We start from the raw sequence: 8,958 nt of genomic DNA, 5'->3' as shown, positions 1-8,958 counted from the left end.
AAAAGTCCTGATGACTAGGATGAAATGGGCTGCTCAAACGTATAACGTTAGCTACAATGCCATGCCATATACGCCACAAAGGGGAAGAAAAGGTCGGCCTCCTGTTTCGCGAACTACTGTATATACCTGTTCGTCTCTCCGCTCCGGCTGGCGAGTAATCCTGGTCTGTCCTGGGTAACGCGTGTAAGAGATCTCTCTTTTGTGTCGTTGTTCTCTCAGCTCCCACCGCTGGTCAAACGACGAGTCTACATTACGCATGCGCGAGTGACGAGCCGAGGCAGCAAACGGCCTCTGTCGAAAAACTGCGCAACTTGATACATTACGTAATGATCCATGAATTGTTTCGGCGCATGACATATCTCACTCTCGTAAATAAAGAGAAGAGAGTGACTGTGGCGGGATGATATTTATGTAAGTATATCAACCGTCACAATTACCGAACAACTCCGGTATCAGATCCTGTGGATTACATTGTAACTTGCATGAATGTATCTACATGTATTCTTTGAACCAAATAAAGTCACGAGGAAATGAAAACGGGAGAACCAATATTCCGTGGAAAAGATGTTCTGGCCCTTTAGGTACCAGAACATAAGCGCATACTCTCGAATATATGCTGTTGGTTGTGGGGGCATCTTCCGGGGGGTTCCCACCTTTTCCTTTATCTATTCTAATATCTTTATTAGGGGTATGAGAGGTGCCCTCTTCACGTGGCACGACAACACGACGAGTATTTTTTGTTGCAAACCGACTCGAGGTACGTTTAACATGGGGCTCTTATGAGCCGCCGCACACCGGACGAAACATTTGACTCGAGTCACCTCGAGTCACGTTGCGACAGCTTGCGACAAAACAGTGAAGGTCCCGGGAATTTGGTCTTGGAGGAGCACGATGCGACAAAACGCTCTGCGCATGTGCGAATCCACGTAGTACACCCTGGTCTGCATTCTTGCAGATAACGACGCTCTGGCGTGTGGACCAACAGCCAGCATAATCCTCTGCATTGCCTGTGTTCTGTTCACGTGTGTTTCTGATTGTCCATTCATCAGTTTTATCGGATCACCATTTATCCTCATCTCCACGATTAGCCAAAAGTGTGAAGAAAGCGTGGTAAAATAAAATAATTAATGGCTATTCTAAAATTGTTGTGACTTTTTCACACACACTAATTCTAGAGGTTAATGTCTGTTACTATGTGGTAGCGAACTTAGCAACTTGTTTAGGAGATGTGTCGAAAGCACGATAGCGTATGTGATCTCTAAATTTTGTCATAATAATATCTACAATCAAATCATGTTAATTTGTTAGTTAGTTAGTTATTTTAGAAGCAAGTGAAGTACCAAATATTGTATTTCTATTTTCAAGTCATTCTTTTTAGGAAAATCAGAACAGCGAAACTTTCGAGGAAAGTATATTTAAAATAAACTTGTTACTGTGTATAACTAAAAGAAATAGTATTACGTAACCAAAGATTTATTTAAATGGGCGACAATCAAACGATTTTTCGCCAAAATCAAATTATTTTGGTGACCATGCACATTTGCTTAGAGTTACCACAACATTGTCAAAAATAACCCAATTTAGTAAAGAAAGCAAGTTTCTTCTTGCTTAAGGCTTAACCAAACGTGTTTGCTAACTCAGACAAAACTGCTTCTCTGTGCAATATAGATATTTGCATTTTTAAAAATGTCATGCAATTTTTTGCAATTTTTGATCTGTTTGTGTGTCTTTAACACTTTCACATCTGCCATTCAAGAAACATTTTTGTGTGTGTTACCATAGTAATTTTGTGATAAATGTGTGTCAATATTTGCTTTATTTTTATCCTTTCTGTAGTGGAGTTTGTTGATTGTTAGGAGCACCAACATAATACCGTTGTGTCCATAATATTACATGAGATTTGCTATTGCCTTTCAGCACAATTTCTGGTTTGACATTTTACATCTCCTCAGATCCTTACAAGGTAATCGTACAGCGCCCTTTGACAATACGCCAGTGGATCAGTAAGTTATTTCGATTACTTCGGCATTATTAGTTACTACTAATTCATAATGTATGCCCCTATGCGGCAAGATGAACTTATTTGAGTATGCCAGCAGTATAATATGTGTGTGTCTGTGTGATATCCTGAATTTTCATGTGGCGTACTTACTTACTTACTAACTTGTGAAATTACTTGCTCTCAAACACAGTCTAATGTTGGAGTTCAGAAGTTGATGAACAGTCATTATAAGTCATAATAAGATTGTTCTCTTAAAACATTAGCTGGTATAGAAGTTTACAAAACGAAGTTAAAGCTTATTGGATCTATCTAAACAACGAACATTTTGAAAACATATTTCATTTTGTGTGACATTCTGAATTCATAATAATTAGATCTCTTTTGAATTGTGTCTACACAATCCAGGCGAATATTTGTGTGGGTTAACTTTCGTTATTTAATTTTCTTTTTATGATTGATTGATTTGGTGTTTTAAGTCCACTTTATGCACTGGAAGGCTAATCGGGACTGGACCTACAGGTTAAAGTGGAATCCGAACCACTATGTTCCTCCACCGGGTATCGAACCCGGGACCCCTTGATTACAAGGCGACGACGCTACCACTGCGCCATCGCGGAGACCCTTTTTATGAATATTAATTGGCATGTATGTACGTACAAGCACTTCAATGTCTACTATATGATACTCTATAGGAATGTGTTACTTTTCTTCAGTGTCTTCTCGAAATGATTTCATAACGGAAAAAAAATAATTACTGCTTTCGTTACGGTTAAAAAGAATGTTACAATTATAGACACTTTAGAAATTAAAATTTTCATTAAGATAATTTCAAAATAACCACAGTATTGTAGTTAATATTATATTAACTCTCATTTACATAATATTATTTCAACTTCTACAGGTGATGTTGGAGGTTTGATGGGAGTCTTCATGGGGGCCAGCCTCATAACACTTATCGAAGTAATAATATTCATCATGTCCCTAGTCAAAAGCTATGTCTGTGTGAGTACTTATTTGTAATTTGCAAGTTTATATATATATATATATATATAATTTCTAATATTATATATATGAGAAGAGGGAGAGTCAAATGAAAACCTTAATTAGATTTGTTTCTATGCCGCAGATTCCTGCATGTAGGGTTGAACACAAGAGCTTGTTTTCTAAACAACAGATGATATCTCATATAAATATCAGCTTCAGACAGTTTGTTCTATCATTTTGTCGGACTTTTAAAGTTTACATTTGACTCTTCCCCTTTCGCATTTATGTGTGTTATACAGGGCTAGCATAAATGATTCATTCCTTTTGAAAAGGCTATATTTTCAAAAATATTACACGTACACACATGAAAGATATATAAAAAGAACCACAAACTCACCAAGTTTATACACCCTCTACAAATGTTCGATATGTGGCCCTTTGGTTACACGACACACGTCCAGACGATACTCGAGCTCATTCCATACATTTTGTAGCATAGTCCTGTCAATGGTCTGCACTGCAGCACTGATGCGTTCTTTGAGCTCGACTAAGGATTGCGGCAGTGGGGGTACGTAAACAAGGTTCTTAACGTACCCCCACAAGTAGAGTAGAGGGTGTATAAACTTGGTGAGTTTGTGGTTCTTTTCATATATCTTTCATGTGTGTACGTGTAATACTTTTGAAAATATAGCATTTTCAAAACGAATGAATCATTTATGCTAGCCCTATATATAAAGAACGTTAGATTCTAGGATAGATTTAACGTTATTTCGTTATTAATACGTAGTAACATTACTCATCACTTCCTCTTTGTCCAATCGATAAGGTTAGTATAAAACAACAGGAATAGGTTGTTAGTACAACCATTGTATTCCTTGTTCCTATACAATTACTACAGTGTATAAAAAGGTTGCTGTATACTTATGTATTGTTGTTTCATTTCTCTCTGAATAAACGTCAAGGCAGGCATCCAAGAATCTGTGCCGCGTGGTTTCATACATACTGGATAGAAAAGGTAATTTTCAAGGGCTCTTAATATAGAAGCGAGGCCTCAACGAAGAAAACGTTACTAAGAAAACTGTCCGAATCATTTCATCTATATGCTGTGAAAGCCTGAAGGTGTATGTGGGTGCGTTGTTATTATTGTTGTTGTTGCTTCTGCCGAACAGTTTTATTTTCTCAACGTTATGTCCCTGAAATTGTAGCCACTGTGTGAATAAAACCGCGCTCTTAACGTTGAAGATAAATGCACCGTATTATTATTATTAGTAGTAGTAGTAGGAGGAGGAGGTGCCAACTTAAGATAAATTTTGGGGAGGCAAGGTTGGCATAAACAATATTTTATATGTGTAAATAGATATAAAATGTGTCCTTGTACGTGAATTTGGTAGGGGGAGTCAGAAAGTGCCTCCTCCCCCAAAACCTTTGTCGTTCTGACGATGAGTAGAGGACGTTATTAACTACAATAAGCATTCATTCACTAATCCTGTTCCACTGCTACTTCTGATTTTTTTTATTTTTCATTCATTATCATTGCATTTTGAAACACGTATTTCAAGTTACAGCTTAAAGTACTATATTCCACTTTCCTTTTGTTAATTTAAATAACTTTTGTACAGTCATGTTCAAAAAATCTGTCGCATGGATTTTTTCTAAGTCCAACGTCTTACGAAATTATGTTGGTAACTCTGAAACAAGGAAGTGTTGTGAAATATACGATCCTCCAATCAGAGTGAAATTCGATTCGGAGGAGCAGGAGGCGTGACTCACGGTCTTGTCCACAGGAAGTTCAACCAATGCAGCATTTCCAAATATGAGATAACGTCCCCATTGGTTAAATATTGTTTCAATAATGCGAATCGGCAGAAAGATTGCGCAAAAGTTTACTTTGTCGTTTTAATTGCCTTTAATCGTTTCAAATTAGTATTAAATTGTCCCAATTATAGTTCACGAGCTTAATATAATGTATTCATGTATGTGTTTGACAATCATATATCACTCAATAGAACAATTTTTACATTGTTTTCACTACGTGAGATGACATTTGATTTCCATTTACGATAAAATAGTGGTTTGGGTGTAAAAAGAGTTTTCATTAATTAATTTAGAGATGCATTTTTATTTGTTGAGTTAATGATTAGGTTAATTCGTTATTTCTCTCAAAAAGAGGGAACCACTGCTGAAAGAAAATACACAACTTGTATTATTGAGGTCAAGAGTTCATTTTAACATCACTTTTTGCACACATAGGCTAATCACGACTCGGGATACATTTAAATTGGAATCTGAAACATTATGCGACCTGACTGGAACTCGGAAAAGGACACACTGATTACAAGACGTCGATACATTACCACTTGGTCTGGTGAACGCCAATAGAAATGAGGGGTTGTGGGAGTGGGAGAGGGGTGACGGAAAGTAGAAAATAAGTAGTATTTTTGGGGGTATTTAATGTTATATTTATACACATACAAACCTAATAAAATATTTATTTTGATACATTTATGTGGGGGGTGGGGAAGGGGGAAAAGAGAGGGACAGAAAGATATTGGGAGAAATGGGACGAAGAGGTGATTGTGGAAAATGTTTTATTTGACGTTCAGTAATAAAAACAATCAAATCAATGATGATTATCTTATAAATACCATCTTTAATGTAAATTTGTTTTTAAAATGGGGGCGGGGAGCTGTTTGTTTTACGTTCAGTGCAGGATAACAAGTGGAGACACATAGTGGTTCGTATCTCACTTTAAACTGTAGGTCCAGGTCCCATTAGCCTATCTGTGTATAACGTGGATTTAGAATTCAGTAGAAAATAACGTCGATCTAGTATTTTGGATTTTAGATGCGTTGAGACCACTAAAATTTCCAATTCTTATAATAAGAAACCTGTCCTCATTTTACCATTTTGAAAGAGAGAGAGTTAATTGTATAATCTTTCGTTGTTAGTTTCAAAGAAGACTAATTCAAATAGTAACAATGGGAACGAATAAAGTTTACGAAAAGTTTTTGCCACCGTGGGGATTTGAACCTACGACCATTAGAGTGACAACCCAGTGCGATAACCACTACCCCACGAGTTCGTTCCTTCTTACAGCATGATTATGAGTTAAGACCAATTCGTTCAATATGGATTAGAAATATAATCCCCACCCGCCTCTTTATAAACAACACACCCAAACGGTCCTTTGTAGCAAATGAAATAAAGGTGGTATGAATGTCACAAACATTTAAGCAAAATCTACTATATTTACGACGCAATCGTTTTACATGGAGAGGCTACAGCTTCGAGGACTGAAGTTGTGGTTTGACTGTAATTGTAGGATACCCCATAGGTATCGATAAGCCAAGGCTCTAATGTGCACTAGATTGGTTCATTTGTAGTGACGTGCTCAGGAATTTGTAAAGAGGTATGTGGATATAAAAATGTATTAATGCTTATTTTTTAAACAGTGAATTCATAATTTAATATCTCTCTGTCCATCTCATTATCTCACTTAGGAACTAATTAGTATTGCAGGAGTCATACTGAAAAGAAATCTCACGCGACGATGACGAGAAATTAGATTTACGGAAGGAATAGTTTTCATATTTTAAATCCTCGAAGGGTCTTGGGCTATCTCCCGACTGTCAGTCTCCCTTCCACAATCCTACCTAGAGTTATCTTCAACTGGCAACGAGATGACGTTGGTCAGCACGTCGAACCCTCAGCCGTTATAGAAGATTTCTGAAACCAGGTTACACCAGTCACTCGTAGCTCCCCAATTTCCTCACGATGGTTGGTTGCCACCGGTCCTATACAGATAACAGGCCGAGAACCCAGGACGACTCGAATCCATGCCGTTCCGCTGCAGTCGGAGTCCATAGCGCACACTCTTAGACCGCACCGTTACGGAGGAGGAGAGTTTTCATATTTCGTTTCTTATAAATGTCGACAATACATTAAATATATTACGCACCAAAAATTAGTGTAAAAAAATAGCCGGTTCTATAAGAGATTCGAACCTTCGATCTTCACTCAACTAGGCCGCTATTTTTAACAATTTCCCATTTTCTCAATAACCTTCGTTGAACGTTTGTCTTAAGAGTCGTTAGCAAACTTGTAAACCTTATTAACCTATCTGCTGTCTATCACAAATGTACATTACAACCTGGAGTAGATTTTGATGTCTGCAATTTAGAACTTTACTTTCGTGGTAAGTAATTCCCTACCGTCTACTATAACAAATAAATCAAAGTCTACATATCTCATATTTTGTAAATGCGAAATGTCATTGTTAAATGTTACAAACTATTTCTTATTCCACCGTTAGTTCCAGATTTAGCCACAGTATTCTGGAAACCAGCGTGAAACGTGTTTCCCACACTTCCAAGGTCATGTGAACCCTTATCAGTTGTATTGCATGTCTGTGAACATGTTACTTCATACGTCATGGTACTGTGGTGGATTTCTTCCCCTTCCCCTTTTACCTTGAACGGAAGTAATCCCCGACTGGGCACGACGAATCAATCACAGAAAAGCAGACTGTCTAGTAAATCGCATGCCATGTATTATTTCGAGCGCCTAGGTTTTGGAAAGTGAAATAAAAAAAAGTATGTAACATTAATTTATAATGGTTGACTTCTTTGGGTATTATTTCATGACTCTTTTCTACTTACTCCAATGAAACTTTTGTCTACTGTTTTCAGTAGATCAATAGGTGTTTTGAAACATCTACTGTGTTCAGATTTTCAAAAAGATATAAATACAAAAAAATAAGAAGGGGGTATGAAATTAATATTTACAGCCAAAATATTAAACTTAACATATTATACACTATACTGAATAAATTATTTTCACTTGCAGTTTCTCTACTTTACTGGTTTCAGTAGATCAATAGGTGTTTTGAAACATCTATGTTAAGATTTTTTAAATTTGAATTACAATTTGTGTGCCTGAAAACTTAGGGTATTTTACACGCGTCACGCTATACGGGGTCCAGCCCCTTATCATGACAAATATAAAAGCGTGTCTGGAAACTAAAATATCCTTACCTGGGTTAAAAGCTGAGCCTGTAAAGCGACTGACAGTCAGCATAAACAAGGACAACACACACGCAGTCCTACAAAGATTATGCTAACAGTAGGTCCAGTCACCAGAGCTTCGTTAGTCTGCAAAAATGAAGTTCAGGGTGTACTATATGGAAGTGAGGTTGGTTTAAATTTTAAATAGATATAAAAACAAATTGTTGGTGAGGAGGAATAAAGAGTTATATTTACAGCTAACATGCTGAGCTAAACACACTACAAGGGTGTAAGGAATGACCTTCCACGAAGTATGTACACCCAATTGTTGCTTCCACGTAGTACACCCTGGACTTCAGTTTGCAGACGAACGAGGTTCTGGCGACTGACCCCATGGCCAGTATAATTTTCTGTGTTGTCCTGTGTTTGGTCCTTGTGGGTGCTGAGTGACTCTTTACAGCCTCAGCTTTTAATCGAATTCAGAATATCTTAATATTTTAGTTACAACACGACGTTACAGTTATGTTATTTTAGTTCTGGTAAGGGACTGGACCCCGTATAAAGTGACAGGTGCAAAATAACCTAAGTGCTGACGCACCCAAAATTTTGAATTCAAATTCAAATTCAAACACACTACATGCAATATTACATGTAGTACTGAAGAGAATATTTCATTTGTAGAGCCTCAACTGTAATTACACATTAGGCCTACTGAAAGCGTTCAGTAGGAAATCATTGATTTTGAGTAGATTTCCGAGAGACACAGTAGAGTACTACAATTGATAACAGTAGATTCTGTCTACTGTAAACAGCATAAATTACGTAGGTTTATAACGACGATGAGAATGAAAAAGAGGTAAAAACAATGATAATGAAATGCAGAAGCGACCTGGAGCAAACAGGAACGTAGAATGTCTGGCGGCGAGACGCAAGAGTTGATCAAGCGATTGTAGCGTCAAATTTAGCTTA

Source organism: Lepisma saccharinum, chromosome 18, assembly GCF_977018435.1.
Source record: "Lepisma saccharinum chromosome 18, izLepSacc3.1, whole genome shotgun sequence".
Taxonomy (NCBI): domain Eukaryota; kingdom Metazoa; phylum Arthropoda; class Insecta; order Zygentoma; family Lepismatidae; genus Lepisma; species Lepisma saccharinum.
This window is presented reverse-complemented; position numbering follows the sequence as displayed.